At 38.7% G+C, this 18,752-nt stretch overlaps 1 protein-coding gene across 3 annotated transcripts in view; it reads right to left on the bottom strand.

Annotated features, from left to right (window-relative positions):
- Positions 1 to 16,533, bottom strand: part of Dhit (regulator of G protein signaling double hit) — a 358,490-nt gene extending 341,957 nt beyond the window's left edge. For 2 of the 3 annotated variants that reach the window (XM_083138912.1, XM_083138914.1), the window contains exon 1: positions 15,766 to 16,533. The gene's annotated coding sequence lies outside the window, so the exon portion shown is untranslated. The remainder of the gene's footprint in view (positions 1 to 15,765) is intronic. The other variant, XM_083138913.1, reaches the window with a different exon arrangement.
- Between the last annotated feature and the right edge of the window lie 2,219 nt (positions 16,534 to 18,752).

Raw genomic sequence — 18,752 nt, 5'->3', positions numbered from 1 at the left:
TGTGCTATCAGAGAAAAGAAAGACTTTACACAAAACAATGTCAAAAATTCATGTTCCTTTTCCTATTAATTTGACTTCAATGTTGTATGTACCAGATATTCTAATTGAATATATAATACTTGCTTTCTTTTAGACAAGCTGAATAAAATTGTAATTTATTTTTGTCAATGAATGAGTGAATGTAGTTATATAAGAAAGGTATTTAAGATCATATTTGAACTTTGTGAGTAAAATTTATATTAAAAATGTATCTTATGTATTTAAAATGTATGCTGGGCGTAAACAGCCTCATGTAAAGCTGTAAGTTCAATAAAATTTTGTTGAGGTGAGTTGTTGAGTACGATCAACCAACAACTTAAGGTTTTAATAAAGTTGAAAATGCATTGTTTACATAGAATAAGACGAGATTATATATTTTAAGATATAAGTAGAAAACGTTTTACTCTATTTGTAATACGAATGTAAAATTTAATGAAATGGCATTTTGAATCATATTTAAAACCCGCGAAGTACTTTGGTTAGCACACCGGATTTGCAGTAAATTACGGGTATGTCGTAGGGCCGATTTCCATCACATGTAAAATAAATTATTCACCTGACGACGAGAAAAGTGCCTTCTCGAAACGTAATATTAGAATCTGTTAGATGAAAGCACTGGAAAATGGATAATGTCCAATTAACATTGCATACATGTTTAACCAGTTGTCACTGATTATCAATGTTACTGTATATTATAATTGACGTTACATTGTAGTCTGAACATAGCACTTGTCCCGCACCCTTCAGCAATGTATGATATTCAACTTGACGTCATCACCCAGTGTACTCTGGGAAGAAATCGGGCGAACAAGTTCACGTGTGTTAAGGAAACCGTATCAGAAGCCTTCTTACAGCCAGAAAACTTTCATTTCACCACCTTGCACACTTCTCACGGTTTCTGTATGGCTTCGAAAAAGGTAAAAAGTATACATTACTCATGTAATCACTATAATCATACCTTCAATCACTTAGGCAAAGACTACAATGCTTACCTGGTATGTCTTCAATGCAGAATCTGGAGTGTTTGCCCGAAATATGGCGCAATGAATTGTGGTGGAAATTGTTCGCTGAATATCATCCATTAAAATGTTGTCCCAACAAATATAGTTTTTATGTTATTAATTCCACTATGAATATGACAATGCGGCAATCCCTAAAGATTTAAATTCTACAAATAGTTCTCGTCATATTAAAAAACAGGTAATACAGGAAGCACTCTGACTTTGAGGCAAAAACTCTTAGAAGAAACTATTTTTGTCTGTAAAGATACCAAGCAAAGGGTGCTATTCAATATCCTTAGTTTATTACTACGCATTACCGACGAGAGATAGGCGCAGTTCTTGCCGATGAACAAAACAACAATGCACGGCACTTTCTTCACATCCATCCCCTCTTGCTGTATTGTTTTGAACGTCAGCATTCTTGTGCAACATTGTCGAAACAAAGCCTTCCTTATTCTTAGATCCTTGTAGCGTCATAAGAACCTCTCCTGTAACTGCGTTTCACGAACATGGATACTGCGTCTCTTGAATTAACTAGGAACTAGGAGTGTTAGATTTGCAAAAACACCGCGCCGATATTTATCAAATGTGTATACTGAGTGAGTGGCGTATACTGAGCCTAAGGTCTGGGCTATCTATGTCACGTGGTCCTAGGCTATGAATAGAAATAAGTTTACCAACTCGTAGGAAATCAGGTTGCCAACTCATAGGAAATCAGGTTGCCAACTCATAAGAAATCAGGTTGCCAACTAATAAGAAATCAGGTTACCAACTCATAGGAAATCAGGTTGCCAACTCATAGGAAATCAGGTTGCCAACTCATAGGAAATCAGGTTGCCAACTCATAGGAAATCAGGTTGCCAACTCATAGGAAATTATGTTACCAACTCACAAGAAATCAGGTTGCCAACTCACAAGAAATCAGGTTGCCCACTCATGAGAAATCAGGTTGCCAACTCATAGAAAATCAGGTTGCCAACTCATGAGAAATCAGGTTGCCAACTCCTAAGAAATCAGGTTGCCAACTCACAAGAAATCAGGTTGCCAACTCATAACAAATCAGGTTGCCAACTCACAAGAAATCAGGTTGCCAACTCATGAGAAATCAGGTTGCCAACTCCTAAGAAATCAGGTTGCCAACTCACAAGAAATTAGGTTGCCAACTCACGAGAAATCAGGTTGCCAACTCACGAGAAATCAGGTTGCCAACTCACAAGAAATCAGGTTGCCAACTCCTAAGAAATCAGGTTGCCAACTCATAGGAAATTATGTTACCACCTCACAAGAAAAAAAGGTTGCCAACTCACAAGAAATCAGGTTGCCAACTCATGAGAAATCAGGTTGCCAACTCATACGAAATCAGGTTGCCAACTCATAAGAAATCAGGTTACCAACTCACAAGAAATCAGGTTGCCAACTCCTAAGAAATCAGGTTGCCAACTCACAAGAAATCAGGTTGCCAACTCTCAAGAAATCAGGTTGCCAACTCATACGAAATCAGGTTGCCAACTCATAGGAAATCAGGTTAACAACTCATAAGAAATCAGGTTACCAACTCACAAGAAATCAGGTTGCCAACTCATAAGAAATCAGGTTGCCAACTCACAAGAAATCAGGTTGCCAACTCATGAGAAATCAGGTTGCCAACTCATAGGAAATCAGGTTACTAACTCCAGAATCACCATCATCATCTCAATGATATGAATAATTTTATATACAATTTCTGATCGATTTTTCTCCTGTATTTTATTCTCTAGACTTCAGGCTTCCCAGATAGCCTAGCTAGCCTACAATATACGCTCCTGGCCTATAGGCACCACTAGCAGTATCAGATTTAGGACAAGGCGATGTGGATTGAGCGTCTAGGTTTTACCTTAGGCACAATAGACGCCTATTTTGATCTTCATATTGAGAGGAACGATGCAATTCACGCCTTTTCTCACCAGAAGAGGTTCTTTGCCTTTCGGATTCACTGAACTCACTAGTGTACGCAGGATCCATTTTGGGATGGGGATGGGAGGAATAATATAGGTGAATATTACATAGTTGTGTTCTGAGGGGCTGGGAATCATAATTACCATTTGTAACCTTGGTTTAAAAGTTGTTCAGAGACAAAAATGGTTATTTCAAGCAGAGTTTTTTAACGCTTCTATTTGAAAATTTTGATTTCTTCAAAATATCTGGAGGGGCTCTAATCCCATTTGCTCCTTCGTGAGTACGCCAGTAACTGAACTATACGCATGAAAGATCTTTTGCAATACATTACTATATTCAGGCACGTATCTAGAAATATGTTTCGGGGGGGGGGGTGTCCGAACCTAGTGTCTCAGGAATAATAACAATAATAATGTTTAAATTAAAATAATTATATTAAATCAAATTAATACTAATTACAAGGGCTAGGATTTTTATGACCTACAAATCACCAAAATATGCAAAATAAAATATGCTCTTATGAACTAAAATTTTACAAAATATGCACTATAATTTGAAAAATATGCCCTTATAACTGGACTGTTTCAAACAACAATATCTAAATGCTGAGATATTTTCACATACTGTATTTTTAGTTCACTTTATGGGCCCTGAGTTGAAATGCGCAATGAATACTTTCTGTAAATTTTCAATTAAAAATTAACTCTCGACTAAACATGGAAGTAAGAACGAACCCAATTAGAAAATGACTGTATATTTCTTGAAAATGCAAAAATATGCTGAATATGACCGAAAATCCATCAAAATATGCTCTATCACGCAGAAATGGCCAAATATGCCAAAATATGCCCTTAAAAAGCGCCTTAACTTAATTAGTTTCTTCATAATATGAATTTCTATATGTTTGGAGACCAGAACACCCTTATCAAAATAAATATGCTAAGTCATGAAAATCATAGCCTTAACAATACATAAATTAATATTATATTATTATTACACGAATAGGTAAAAATACTATAAGAATAGAGATGTAACAGTGCACATTCATTACGTAGCTTACCTTTAGTTAAAATCGGAATAACTTACACAAAAACAAGTGCCCTGGCAATGAAATTAATGTCAAATAGATGAATAAATGAATATTTATCGAATAACAAACATGATATTACATGTACTTGGAGAAAAGTAAGTTTCTGATTAATATTTCATACATATTATTTTGAGTAGTAGTGTGCATAAATCTTATTTGTAATGTCATTCAAAGCCGTATGATCCCAATATAATCCTTGTCTTCCAATAAGTTCACAGGAAATTAAACAACAAAGGCTATACGAGTATAATTTTCATGATTTAATTGTAGTACTTGATAAGTATTTCTGGGGGGGTCCGGACCCCCTGCACCCCCCTAAACATGTCCTTGACTATAATGGCAAACAAATAAAATAATCTCTCTGGATTTGTTGCAATGAAACTTGCTGAATCATTTGATTTTCATGCTGGATACTTTTACATGTACAGTCAAGGACACTTCTGAGTTGTAACAACCCCACTGACTTTCATTGGTATCATTACAACCCAGGAGTGTCCGTGACGGTACAAAGTAATGGAAAATGTTGCAAGATCTTTTGATGCTTGTGGAATACATTTAATTCTGGCACTAATTGTAGATATTTAAGGAGCGCATGTCTTCGTTATACTAGTAATGTGCTGTAGACGCAATCCACAAGACCTTCACAGAAAATAGTGAGTAGGGCGGTGATTTACACCTTAAATCAGATCTTGACCATTGGGCTACTATTTATTACAGACAAAAGAGTGCAGTGAAATTCTACGCGGGTAAAATGGGCTCACTTCTCCTCCTGGACACCTAAATAAGCTACATGAGAAAATGTCTGAATCATTTGTAAAGCAAGGAAACCCACGCACAAAGGTATAAAAAAATAGAAAGATTTGAAGAGAGATTAAGAAAAAAATAAGTAAAGAAAATTATACGTAGAGAAATAAGCTGTGTGTGTGGGGGGGAGAGGGGTGGAGAGATAAAAATAGAAATGCAAGCGGGATATGACAAACAAGCAAAATGATGGAGCTTCAAAAAGTGAGAGATAAAAGAGTATATAAGAAGTGGTCGAGAAAGCATATTTTGAAAGAACGAAAAGATATTAAAACTTATGAAGAAAGAAAGAAGGTAGGCAAAGAGCGGATACAGAGAGTGGGAAGAAACTAAGAAAGGAAACAAAGCAGAAATGAGACTGAGTGAAAAGGAAAAGAAGAATTAGTGAATGTTTGAAAGGTAACAAATAGGGGAAGGTAGTTAACAGGAAGAAGGAGGAATTAGGAAACGTCGACGTTTACTGAGGCAACAGATCCTGTTGAGGTACCACTGATTCCACACAGGTAAAACATCGACATAGAAAGATCAGACGAAGCTAGGGCTGGCTGATTAGTTTACTTGTTGACCTCGGTGGCGGAGTGGTTAGCACTGTGCGCTAAGACGCCAGGGATCCAGGGTTCGAATCCCGGGTAAGACATGTATGCTAATTAAAGAATAATAAGTAGAGAATTAAGAAATTGACATGATGTTGATATGGGGTAAACTGTAGCTCCCGGGTTTCAACTTTCTAAAAAAATGTTAGCAGAACAATTGTGCGGGATGCTAGTGACCCGGATTAGAGTCCTGTAGTTTTCACTTAAGTTTCTATATAGTACGTCTCCTGCGTGTGCCAAATCTTAACACAACAAAGGGGGATTATTCTATGGAAAGTGGTCCTACTCCATGTAAATAACCAAATGAAAGAATCTGAAAATTATTATTGTTTTTAATTGCACTAAGGACTAGATATTCGTTAATGTATATAATCTGCACATTTCATCAACAAAACTTACTAGCGCTGTATCCTATATGATTCACAGACGAATGAAGTCAAAATTGGATACATTTTTAAAGCGTCATACACGCGTAAGACACCATCGTTATGCTTTTAAAGCATTCAGGCTATGTCATCATACTGAAGCATTTTCATTTGTTATCAGACAACAAAGTTAAGGGTGTCCCAATAAGAACGACGGGTTTACTATGCTGAATAGAACACTTTTTTAAAGAAGAATGGCAAATATTTTTACATCATTACAACGGGTAAATGCTCCGATTTAAGGATGCTAAGTTTGATTTACCCAACATGTTCTAACAATACCTTTATCAGTGATTGTTGCAGCTTAGTTGACATGGAGGGTTACACAAAGGAACAATGAGTTTTGATAGTGAACACTCGTTACAAGAATGGCGAGTGTTATGCAGAGACTGTAAGGAAGCTTTGTGAAATCCTCGGACGTGAAAGTGCACCTAGTGAGAGTAAGTTCGCAAGTTGATCAAGAAATTTGAGGAAACAGGTTCGACAGAATACATTAAAACACAGAACTCTCAATATAGCCGGTCTGTTGAGAACATCGTTATTGTGCGTGACAGTGTTATTGCGAGCCCAAAAAAAATCTTTCATTCTTAAATCGGAACATTTACCCGTTGTAATGATGTAAAAATATTTGCCATGTTGTAAATATACAGTATTTTCTTAAGCATATTAAATTCGTCGCTTTTATTTATATAAAATTACATCATAATTATATGAAATTAGTTCATTATTAATATTTTTTTCCAATCCCATGTCTATAACTTTAGATTTGTGTGTAAAATGTCACGAAACGTTGGAATGCACCAAAATATGTCTCGTTTCGACAAATAAATCCTTCAGTTCTGAATTGATCAAAATAACTTAAGTGAAGTAATACGAAGTAATATCGTTACAATTACTCAAGTAATACGTTACTAATGCAAGTATCGAAATAATAACACACTTGCTTTAGATGCCATAACTATGTATTTCTATACAGTTGGTATCCTCCTTTCTCACAGAATTTGAGACATTTTTCACAAACAAATGCACTGTTTATTCTACGTGACGGACTCACACACCCATCAAAAAAGCAACACGTGCGACTCATTCCTTTGACTCGCTATTGATTTCGGTTACACCCGTTTATATAAAATTCCCTCTGCTCAATCCCACACATGACCGTGACGCCCTCACGCTGACTTACAATGGTCCAAGTAATTTGCATAACGGTAACTCAATCAGGAATAGTGAACGGCTATTGGTTGAGGAAATCTGACGTCAGGTAGAGGTGTATGTAAGTATCTTGCAAAGGAAATGAAAATCAAAACCAAGAATCTCGCTCGGTATGGATCTTTAGCAAGATGTTAAAGGTGAGTTCATGAGACACCTTTGGTATTGGGAAACTTTTGGCGATATTTGCTTTGATGTAGGTTAGGGGCAATTAAAGTAAGGCAGCGAATAAATACAAAAGTATCGTACAACATATTTAGAATTATAATATAACTACTATTTCTTATAATCGGTAGCAAAGAAATCTAGAAAGGAAAGGGACAAAATAGGGAAATGATCCCATATAATTCCCTATTTTATGACATAATTAAGGCAAGGATATTTATGTAATTACATATTTTTTCTTTGTATGTAGCCAAGGAATATGACAAATATCACAGTATTACAATATTAAGGATTTCATGTACATATTTTCTTCATTTTGGGATATTTTACATATTTTAAGTTTAAAACATAACTTTCTGCACCATTTGTATAGTTCTGCTTGAGTAATATTTGTAGGACAAACATTCAAACTATGGTTTCTCTCAAACTTCAGTAATATTTATCTCATTGTTACAGACCACAGTGGCTGCAGTCAGGTAATGGAATTTCCGAGAAATCGACTCGAACTTAAACATATCACACAAGAATGAAGGAAATGATGGACGATTAGGAAAATACAATTCTTACGTATTTAATATTCTTATTTAGCTTTTACATATTTCAGTGATTTTTCTTCATATATATGTATGTGTGTATTTTAGTCTCAGCTCTTTCTCTGTTTAAACTGTAGGTCCAGTCCCGATTATCCTTATTGTGCATAAAGTGGACTTAAAACACCAAATCAAACTAACAATCTTACTCTGTTGCGAGCTTCTATAAGGGTTGATGTGATCGCTAGCCTCGTTATTTCATCCAAGGTTCTATTGATATCCTCCTCCAATGACTGTATCCTATCCATTTAATGTCCATAATACAAATTCGAATCACGATTTGCCAGAAAAGTCAGATCTAGAGAGTGTCGCACCGTGCGCTATTTTATTTCAGAATGAATGAATTTTTTGCCTAAATTTAATCACTTTCGCTAGTCACAATCCCGTCGCATCCACATTAAGTGAGAGGAATTCAAAATTTAGATTTCGGCGCCTCCAGCGTTTAGTCTCAGCTCTCCCCGAGGGAACGGCGTCCGCTATAGGACAAGACGATGCTAGATCGTCGCATCCCGTAGCGCTACTAACCGTGTATCCTCTGGGAGAGTAGAGACCGTACCGGGATAAGGGAAATGGTAAATTAGAATGACCGATACTCTCTCCACATTAGGTTCATTGATGTGACTGCAGGTAAGGATTGGGATCCGGTATCCCATTCTACAACCTCGATTTCGGAGGTTTTTTTTTCTCTTATGAAGAACAAAAAATTGGAGCGCGGAAACAATTATTTACGAATGTACAGCCGTTTGAAGTTGAGATATTGTCGTTTGAAATTGTTGAGTCCAAATTTCCCACCGATTCCGGTAATTGACCTACCGCCCCCTACCGCTACCGCGGCCCCGCCTTTATCTATAGAGTCTCTTTTAAAGGCATGTTAGAAATTGGCCGGAGTCACATGCCCCCAACACTATTTCTCACTGTTTTCCGCATTGACACATGAAGATACCAAAAATGAAGGCTAAAATTAAACCTACGAAGGTAACTTACCTCTTTTTACCAAGGCCAGGCACTGAATTGCGGGTCGAAGTTAAATTTCAAAGTCCAAAAATGAAGTAACTCCTACGTTGAAAATCCTTGTTGTCCTTTTCCACAGAATACCACCCTCCACTTCCTTCCCATCATAAAAATAAGAAGTCGCAAATTATTCCATCCCACAAGTCGTTTAGAAAATACAACCCTCCCCTTTACGGCCTGCAGTTGCCAAAAAGAAATAATTAATTCCAATTTCTGAAGTCGCATAAATTAGATCCAACGTCTGAAATGTCCAACCCGCCAATATATCACACAAATAACATATCGCAATCGCAAATGTTCCCATTGCACAAGTCAATCATAAGAAGAAAAGGAAAAAATCAGACGTGCGCCTGTGACATGAATCCATCATCCGCCATCATAGAAAACCTTCTTGACGTTACGCAAGGAATTTTAATTTTTTTAAAAAACGTAAATTTCGTAGCACGTAGATCTAAAAAATTGACTTCCGCGCTATTTGCAAACACTGTTTGTTATGAGGAACTAAATATTTTCACGGAAATATTTGAAATGTGCCTGAAATCAAGGGTGTAGAAAGGGATACCGGAGGGATTATAAACGGAAGGCACACTCACTCACTCACCTTGCCTAATCCGGCGACACTTCCTTGAGCACAGCGTATCCCAAGATCCCCAGCCCAATTGCTTAGGCGTAAACTTCGATGACAAAAGAGAACACCACGTAATTCCTCCTATGCTTATATAGCAGGTAGGTGCATGACCTCCCTGTCGCGCTGGACGTTTGACGTATAGCTTACGTGGGCATTAGGAAAGGTTCGTGCGTCGCTTGCACCCTACCGTCTACAGTATATATTACGCATATTTTGGCTCCATGAAAGTCCAAGCCTGACTTATAAGCTATAAAATAGGGAATTAGATAATAGGTTTGAGATGGGAAGCAATACTTAAAGAAAAGAGAATACATCTTAAGGCACAAAATACGTATACTCAACATGAATAAAAAGACGGAACTAAACACATATAAAGTATGAACATAGTCACATAAAGTATCAGAGAAGGAACAGTTAATTGAAAAATTCACATAAAAAATACTTTCAGGTCCAGAAACAGGGGAAGTTGTCATTTAGGGAAATAATCATTTCAAAGACACGAAAAGACAAAAATAAGTATTTTAAAAGTCTCATGTTGAATTAGTGATTAGTTTCAAAGACAGAGTACTTTTAAAATGTATGCAAAATGTACACAAAAGAAGAAAATAGGTACTCAACCAGCAAAAGAGAGTGGCCAGAACAGGAAATATACTCTTCAACGGCAAAGTAAACCAACACAAAAGGAAAACAGTGAGCAATATTGTCAACCAAATAAGTAAAGATATTTTTAGGTAAAACGGAAACCGCTTGATGTAATGTGCGAAGAGCATATATATATAGAGAAAAAAGTAAAAAGTCAATAGGAAGAAAGTAAAAACTGATGTCATAAGGACACAAGCAGTGTTAAGTAAGATGTGAATAATTGGAGATATCTTGAACTTATTCTAGGACCACAGGAAGAAGAGCCTATTTAAGAAAAGTTTATTCACAAGACTCGTAGAAGTGTTTCAGAAGTTCACGCAAACATTGGATACGACTATTAATGATTCGAGCTTCAAGTTCAAAGACATTCGCAAAAAATGGTATCAAACACGTGATCTTTAGCCAAGCCCCATTGGAGAACATCTAAAGGTTCAAATCTGGGGAACAAGGTGGCTACACCTGCTCGACCAAGCCAGTGTGTTGTCAGGAATAAATACTGTGTCAAAATTGAGGTTTAACATCTTAAAATAGCAGGTGTTTCATTTCTTATTCTGTTTCCTTAAAATGCAATCATAATGCTGCTGATACCGTAAACCTTTTGCTCGCCAATAATTAATGAGGACCTGACAACCCTTCAAGAAGAATTCAGGCAGCTTTTGTATACAGTACAATATCGTAAAATAACACATGAAAATAGCAACTTTGTATTACAGTTTGTCATGAAATGGAAATTCTGACTTTCAGGCTATAGATGTTAACGTTTTCGTCAGAACAACTATTCGTAAAGCAGTCTGGTGGTTAGTGATGTCCATCGTGAAACCAGGGCTCTTCTGGTGTTTGAATTTTCCATTTCATCCACCCAATTATCGTTGCTGTTAAACTAGCGGTAAATAATGAATGAATGAGTTAAAATTTTTGGGTACGTCGTCACTTAGGGCCATTCTGCATCCTTCAATATATTCGGGGAAATATCCCCTTACGTAAAATTCTGACTTAAGTGGTTTAAACAAGAGGTGCAAAAAGCCCCTTGGGAAAATTAAAAGTGCAAGGTTGTAAAAAGACCTGCACAAGACAAACACAACACATTAAAAAGTCAGAAGAAACTCAAATACCTCCTTACAGACGGTGGAAGAGTCCAGCTCTTCGCAAGAAACTAAAAACATTTGATAAAATACTAATGTCATCAGCAAACAGTCGGAAAGGTTAAAAGTCTGACGGAGGTAAGCAAGATCGGTACATTCAACGAGAATATGCACAATACTTAAAACAATATTGCAAACACGACACAACGGAGGGTCCTGCCTCTGCAGCAAGTGACCATGGGTCAGACGGCTGTAGCGGTAAATAAATACATGACTGAAAAGTATGATCAGATACGAGCCAAAGTTTATAGTTTTGAGCGCATGAAACAACGGGTCTCTCAGCAACTTGTTGTTACTACAGTGGTATAAGAGCTACAACATACTGGACACACATATGGTATCAAGAAGAGACCTAGCAGTCAGTGTCTCGGTCTCCCCTCGAGCTGTCTTGTTCTCGGCATCGTCTTCATTTATAAACATTCGTCTTTTTCTCGTGTCGGTCTCTAAGGGCGTCTTTATCTCGTGTGTAGTCATAAAACATAAGGTATAAACAATATACAACTACAACATGTCACAGTACAAACCTACACCGCTTGTAGAGATATGAAGGCAAACACCCTTTCGTGATAACTTTTTTCTGTTTGAGCCCTCGTTCCGACGCAACAAGCCTTCATAAAACGGAATTTTATCCTGAATGTATATGAAACCACGCAGAACAGAAACACAATAACGTTTTGACTTTGTAATTATTTATACAAAACACAACTTATCTATGAATAATAAAGTACATAATCCGCATTATATGTATGTAAAAGTTGGTTTAGGTAAATATTTGAATATCACGTCAAGTCTCGAACGAGACAGAGTTTCAGACACTAAGCCCATTCATTTCTCGTCTCGATTTTACAGAGGTCGATTCTTACAAAGGCCATCACAGTATCGATCTCACCTCGATTTTCTAGGCGAGATCGATATTTGTCTCGTCTCGCTATCGTGCCACAAAAAACCACAAAGGTGGCATTCAGGAAACGTAAGGCGCTGTTGAATGTGTGGCAATATGAATAACCTCATACCACAATATAAAAGAAAAACTAACATATGAGGTGCTGTCTCTACACTCCCAGCCTGGTCATAGGTATTCTTGTGAATGCTTAATTAATTCCTAGTCTAATTTACATTAAGATTTATAAAAGCCTAACACTGTTTAGCTAAAATAACGTGTCATATCCCTCTTCTTTCCTAGTCACATCCCTACTGACTGAATTCCTGGATACATATAAGTACCGGTTGTCGCAATAAGGGTGTTTCATAAAACGAAAACCTCCCAGTAAGAATATCAGACAATGAAGATATTGTCAATTCCCTAGGTTACATAGGTAAATAAAGACGATATTCTTCCGAAATCGCTGTGTTCCCTGTGTCACGTGTTCCGACATTAAATCACTTTTTATTTCAAAATCCTGATGTTGAAAATCTGTACACGTTATTGGAAATATACAGATTTGCAAATTCTGCGTGGGTGGGGTGGTGATTGTGGGGTCCAGGGGTAAACGTGCAATTACATTTATATCTGTAAAATTTAATGAGAAAATGTTTCATTTCTGAGAAACAATTATATCGTTTCTGCAGATGCTTTTTTCTAAAATTGACTAGTGAATGTTGTAACACATAAATTTTCCTCACGAAACAATAATACAAGTGCACAATGGTGCAGAAATGCTTTATGATTAAGTGAGAGGGTTCAAAGTAGTGTTTAAATAAGTGGATGATTCCCCCTGGGCCACTCAATCACCACTCCATCCACAAATTTTGCAAAGCTATATATTAATAACGTGTACGATTTAAAAAAGGGGGGTATAACTTCAGAGCACGTGACGCAGGAAAATTCTTTCCGGCCTCAATTGAACTGTCAAGGAATGGGGAAACAGTTCAGACATCAAATCGTTTGGAATGCTCGAGTTTTGATAAGGCATCAATATTCTAAACCAGATAGGTAAAAATTCCCAGCTCCCATTCGACCATATTCATATGTTAATGTTTGTCTGAACACCAACTTTTTGGGGATGTTGGGGGGCGACCCTTTGTGAAGACAACAAAATGGCATTTTGCAAACTAACGAGTCACTGGCGTCTGCTTTCACAGACAGTACAATACTCATGTTGTGTCGTCCATATATGTTTGTAATTGTCTCTTCATCCCCATCGTTGCGATTATCAAAAGTGGCAGAAAAGCGAAGTAATGTAAACTAAATCAACAACCAACCATCTGGCAAAAGATTTAGCACTATACAATATTTGTGTGGTTGAGATGTTGTGCCTATGAATGAATTCTGTTAATTTCAGTTTGTTCCACCTGCAAAATGAATTGGTGAGGATTAAACTGAGGGGGCGGGGATTAAATTTTCGTTTGAAGGTCTTAGAGGGATGGATAATGTACACGCTCTTCCTCATTTCTGAGACACTGCACTTGAACGTCCTAGTATTGACATGGAATATACGTACTAAATCAGGGAATATGATGGAAAAGATCGGTGAAATAATACTCATTTGTGATGGATATTCCTAGCTATGGCAACGAGAAAGAGGTAAACGTGTAGAATCGAAACTAAAACGAGATAAGACCTTTCGAAATTTGTTGAGACAGAGATGTTTGAAAAATTTACCTTAAACTTCACGTTGCAACTTCTTCAGGCATGTTAAGCGAATATCTATTATTTAGAGTTAAGTCATGTGCACTGTTTATAGTATGCAAAACCCATCCATTCGTGGCAATTGTGAACCTGTTGTGCGGGCTTGCGATGTTTCTCGAAGGTTCGTAGCGTCGAAACGAATCGTCAAGTGCGGGAAAAAAACATATAAAGTAACTTTCTTTGTCTTGGTGGGCTCTACACGCTCTGAAAGATGGTGCGGTGACACGCTGTATACATTGTTTGGACATGAGTTTACAATACCGGACCACTCTCCAATTATTATAAAATTTCGCCTACTTACTAATTTCGGTGTCCTGATGACGTATCTGTAGTTCATATTTGGCGGTCACTTGTTAAAGTTGTGCATTTACGTGTAGAACTTGTAAAATAACCTTGCGATTTACCACGGTGATTGTCCATACACAGCACTTCGGAACCGTATTTCGTTAATGGTCTTCCTTTACGCACAACAATCTTGCTGACATCAGACGAGGAATGCCTACGAGGTTAGGTTAGGCCTGTTAGGTTAGGTTCCATTAGCATAAATACAAAGAAAAATTAATATTTTAGCTAAGAGAACTATACCTTGTCTTGCCTGTTGATTTCTTCATGTTGGGAAAATGGCGTTTTCCGTGGAGCTATTGTTCTTATAGTAGAGTTATGTTATGTTAAGCAAACATAGTTTATTTAGTTTTTTTCTCCATACTTGACCGCCAATTATTACATGCAGATTCGTGATTAGGAGTTCACAATTAGTGAGTAGGCGAAATTTCATAGACATTGGAGAGTGGTCTGGTATTGTAAACTCGTTCCATTGTTTGTAATATATTTTCGCGGTGGTGCAGTCAGTAGGGCGTCTGACGACCACACGGGAGACCCGGGTTCGATTTCCGGGGTTCGTGATTAAAGGTAGGAATTTTTTCCTGTCTTGTCCCCGCAGAAAACGGCTCTGGGGCTCACCCAGCCTCGAATCAATGGGTACCTTGGGGCAACCCTTGGTGGTAAAGGCGGCCGGATCGTGGTGATGATCACACCACCTCCAAAATGGCAGATTTCGAGAATGTGTGACCTTACCCCCCATATCCCCTGCCCGTGCATTCATGCCACGGTGCCACATACACGTGGAACGCTATCTTATATATTTCGAGACCTATCTTCGAGAACGAGGTCGATACGAGATCGAAAACGAGGCAGGAACTTCCAACACGAGACCCTGCGAAGTCTTATCTCGATACTATCTTCTTTCGATAGCAAGTGTTACGTTCACTTCCTGGAAAATAGTAGATGTTTCATTTAACTGTGTTCAGTGGTGATTGAATCGCATTGGGTAATTTTTGACGAATCTTTGTAGGCACAATTCAACAGTCTTTGCTTACTGGTAATCTCTCACTTCTCAGCTACTATCTAACAGGTAAAATTATTTCCCGGAAACTACAGCGTGCCTGTGTGGTTGTTTGCAGTAAATGTCAGGCCACGGTAAAGTTCCAAGCAAAACCATGTTGACTGCTGCCTCTCCTACCTACAACACACATGGGAGTCGCCCGCATAACGGATCTTTACGGAGCGCTACCTCCCACACAACAAAATAACAGAAACAGGACAAAAAAAACTACCGTCTATAAAACCTGGATATCGCAGAACGAGTACACGAGTAGAAATCGTCCGTTTTTTTCGATTCGTCGCAACGAGAAGGAAGGGGGGCGGGGGTGTAACGTTCTGCTGGAATTTGACCAAACGTTTACCTGTAGCGTGTGCAACGAGTTCACAACGCGCGAAGCAACAGTAGGTACCGTGTGACCTGTTTCGTTCATGCATATTCACACACACATGCACGGGTCTTAATAAAGAAAGAATCAAAATCTTACCAACCTTCGACGTGTCCCATGTAGCTAGTATCAGCCCAATTTTGTTCACAGGGCACAAAACGAACTGTAAATAGTCGAATCCCAGTGTTGAAATTGTAGACCGTGGCTCAATGGCTCCATGGATTTGCGAACACCAATACACTCGCGAACTTTCTTACGCCGCCTTCCATGGTGGAGTTGAGAGAAGATTGTTATAGACAGAGAGGGGGGAAGGATTTTCGTAACTCAGGCTCTACATACTTCTCCTGAAAGCACCGATTTCCACTTCACTTCACCCATTCACATGCGGAAACAGAACACGGACCTCTGTTGGCCGGGCAATGCTGAAACGTACGAATTTTTCGCGAGCTGCAAGCACAGACAAGATCCAACGTGCATCATGCGAAAACAGAACACTGAGCGTTGATAACACACAGGTGCTTGCTTATATCTTTCACACTGTTGTTTTGCCAAGCCGTGCCTCACCAATCAAGCACTCGCATCAGCTGGTTCAGCGCCCGAGAGTCGATTCACTGCAAGCGGTGTAGAACATGGCGCCTGCCACAGCACAGCATTTCGGAGCAAGGGGAGACGGGAGGAAAAAAAAGACAGTCACTTGGAAATTTCGTTTCGTTGCAGCAGCGCTGTGTCGATGTGCGCGTGGGGTAAAAAGAGAGGGTTTCCCTTTTCCGGGCGTCAGGCCAGGGGAACGGGTTCAACTTGACTCCAGAACATGTGAAGATCAAACCACGGAGCTGCTTCGGCCGGGGACATGTGGAAACCGACTCCTGAGTTACCCGGGGCCTCGGGACGGGAGTGGGGAGTACACGGCGAGCTGGAAAGGGGAAAGCGTGGGCGGAGCGAACATGCGCGACATCGATCCTGTGCCACGGGGCTCGCTTATCGCACAAGCCTCAACCCTCTTTTCGCATTCTCTGCAGTTTTTCTGGGCTTGACCAACAATGTATTATTTATGCTAAGACAACTAAACCTTACAACCTAACCTAACAAGGAAGACATTTAGATAACAATGAATACGGTTCGGTAGACGTCAGAATGCGAAGGCGAGGAGGTTGGTTGAGGCTTGTGCGATGAGTGACACCCTCTCGGCACCGCCGATTTCACCTTGGTAACACCATCTAGTTTATCGATAATTGTTTCTCTCTGAGGATCCCGTAGAATGTGAGGGTTGAAAAATCAAGCATTACCCCCCCCCTCAATTTCCCTTTCTCTTTTTCAATAAAGCAATGCGAGTAACAAGTAGTGGATGGGTGGATGTAGGAGTTTCTTTTAATCAGAGTTTTAGATCGATTTCTTTAAAACTCGTTTTAAGAATATTCTCGATTATGTTAACCTATATTTCCCAGTGGCTTAGTGGTAACGTCGTCGCCTCGTATTCAAGGGGTCTCTGGCTCGATACCCGGTGGTTCGGACCCAACTTCAAACTGTATGTCCAGTCCCGATTGAGCCGCGGTGGGCGTAGGGCGTCTGACTTCCACACGGGTTCGATTCACGGGATGGGTGATCTAAGGTAGACTTGATTTTCCGGCCTTGTCCCTGCGTAAAGATGCTCTGGGGTTCACTCAATCTCAAGTTAGTGGATAGCTGGAGGCAACCCTGGGGGTAAAGGCGGTCGGAGTCTGATGATCACATCACTTCCAAAAATGTCCGACGTCGAGAATGTGTGGAGCCCTAATTCCACATTCACTAAATCACTGTCACTGTGGAATATTGGACGAAACCTTCTTAATACTTCGCGGTGCGCGTATTTACAACCCCTATAGTACTGCAGAACCTCCAGCGATATTTGGCTACTGATTGGCTGCCATTCCGGAAGTTGATGCAGCGTTCCTTCAAGGTAACGCTAGATGACAGGGTTCAAATTACCAGTGTAGATTTCAGATATCCATCCCAATAAGATAAGAAACCCATTTACTTTAAGGTTCATTTTTTAGCAAAATTATTTAAATTAATGTTTTAGAAGACAGAAATCAGAACTCTTCTTGAAGTGAAAGATTTTTCTATTTAAAGTCACATCAGTGCAAACATTGTAACTACCAATGACTATTGAGAAAATTATGTACGTATATCCAACGTATGGCATTTTAAACATTATATTTTATTATATAAACGTATATTTCTTAACATAATTTCGACAATCTGATTACAAACTTTATTACTATATAATCACAAGTCTGATTTTTCCATACTTTTGCTGTAAATGAAGAAGCAAGGAACAATGGACACGGAACATAAACACTTCCGGTGCACACAGCCAATAAGAAAGTGTTACATACCTCTGGTTCTGCAGCACTATAGGGTTTGTAAATACGCTCACGGTGCAACGTACTCCAGTTGGACACCAGTCGTCAGAAAGTTAGTCCGCTACTCCTTTAGTCGGGAACATGAGAATCTTTGCAAATCATCAGGGCTTGCTGGGTAGAAAAGAAACACCACACAGTATTCAAGGTTAAACGCAGTTTTATAATCACTTATATTTCCTATCGTATGTTGACTTACAAGCAAGGTACAGATTTGCTTACGTTTCTGCCTGAAGAGGAACAATTCTATAGCATATTAAATCACATCACAATCACTAACCACACTTTCATATAGAATTAACGTTGGACAAGACAAACATAAATACACGAAAGTTTCTGTACCTAATTATTATTTCCGGGTATAACCAGAATGAAACGAAAATAAATACCAATTACACTATTCGGGCATTCCATTAGCCGTTACCACGTTTCTGTTGATTTCTCACCTTCACCTGTTTTTCAACTCAGTCTGTCGTCAGGAGAAAACATTCAGGCGGGTTCACTTCCTCTGCTGAGATGAGAAAGTGACGTCAACACGAACAGATTATGACGTATTTCTAAACATATGCACAAGTTCCAACCACAACTGTATCAATCTAACTATAGTTGTCTGTGGCAGCTTGCACATTATTTGAAGTAACGAACATTTAAAAATCTTAACTTCTTACAAATATAAAACCTTAAACG

Source organism: Lepisma saccharinum, chromosome 17, assembly GCF_977018435.1.
Source record: "Lepisma saccharinum chromosome 17, izLepSacc3.1, whole genome shotgun sequence".
Lineage (NCBI taxonomy): Eukaryota > Metazoa > Arthropoda > Insecta > Zygentoma > Lepismatidae > Lepisma > Lepisma saccharinum.
This window is presented reverse-complemented; position numbering and strand designations above follow the sequence as displayed.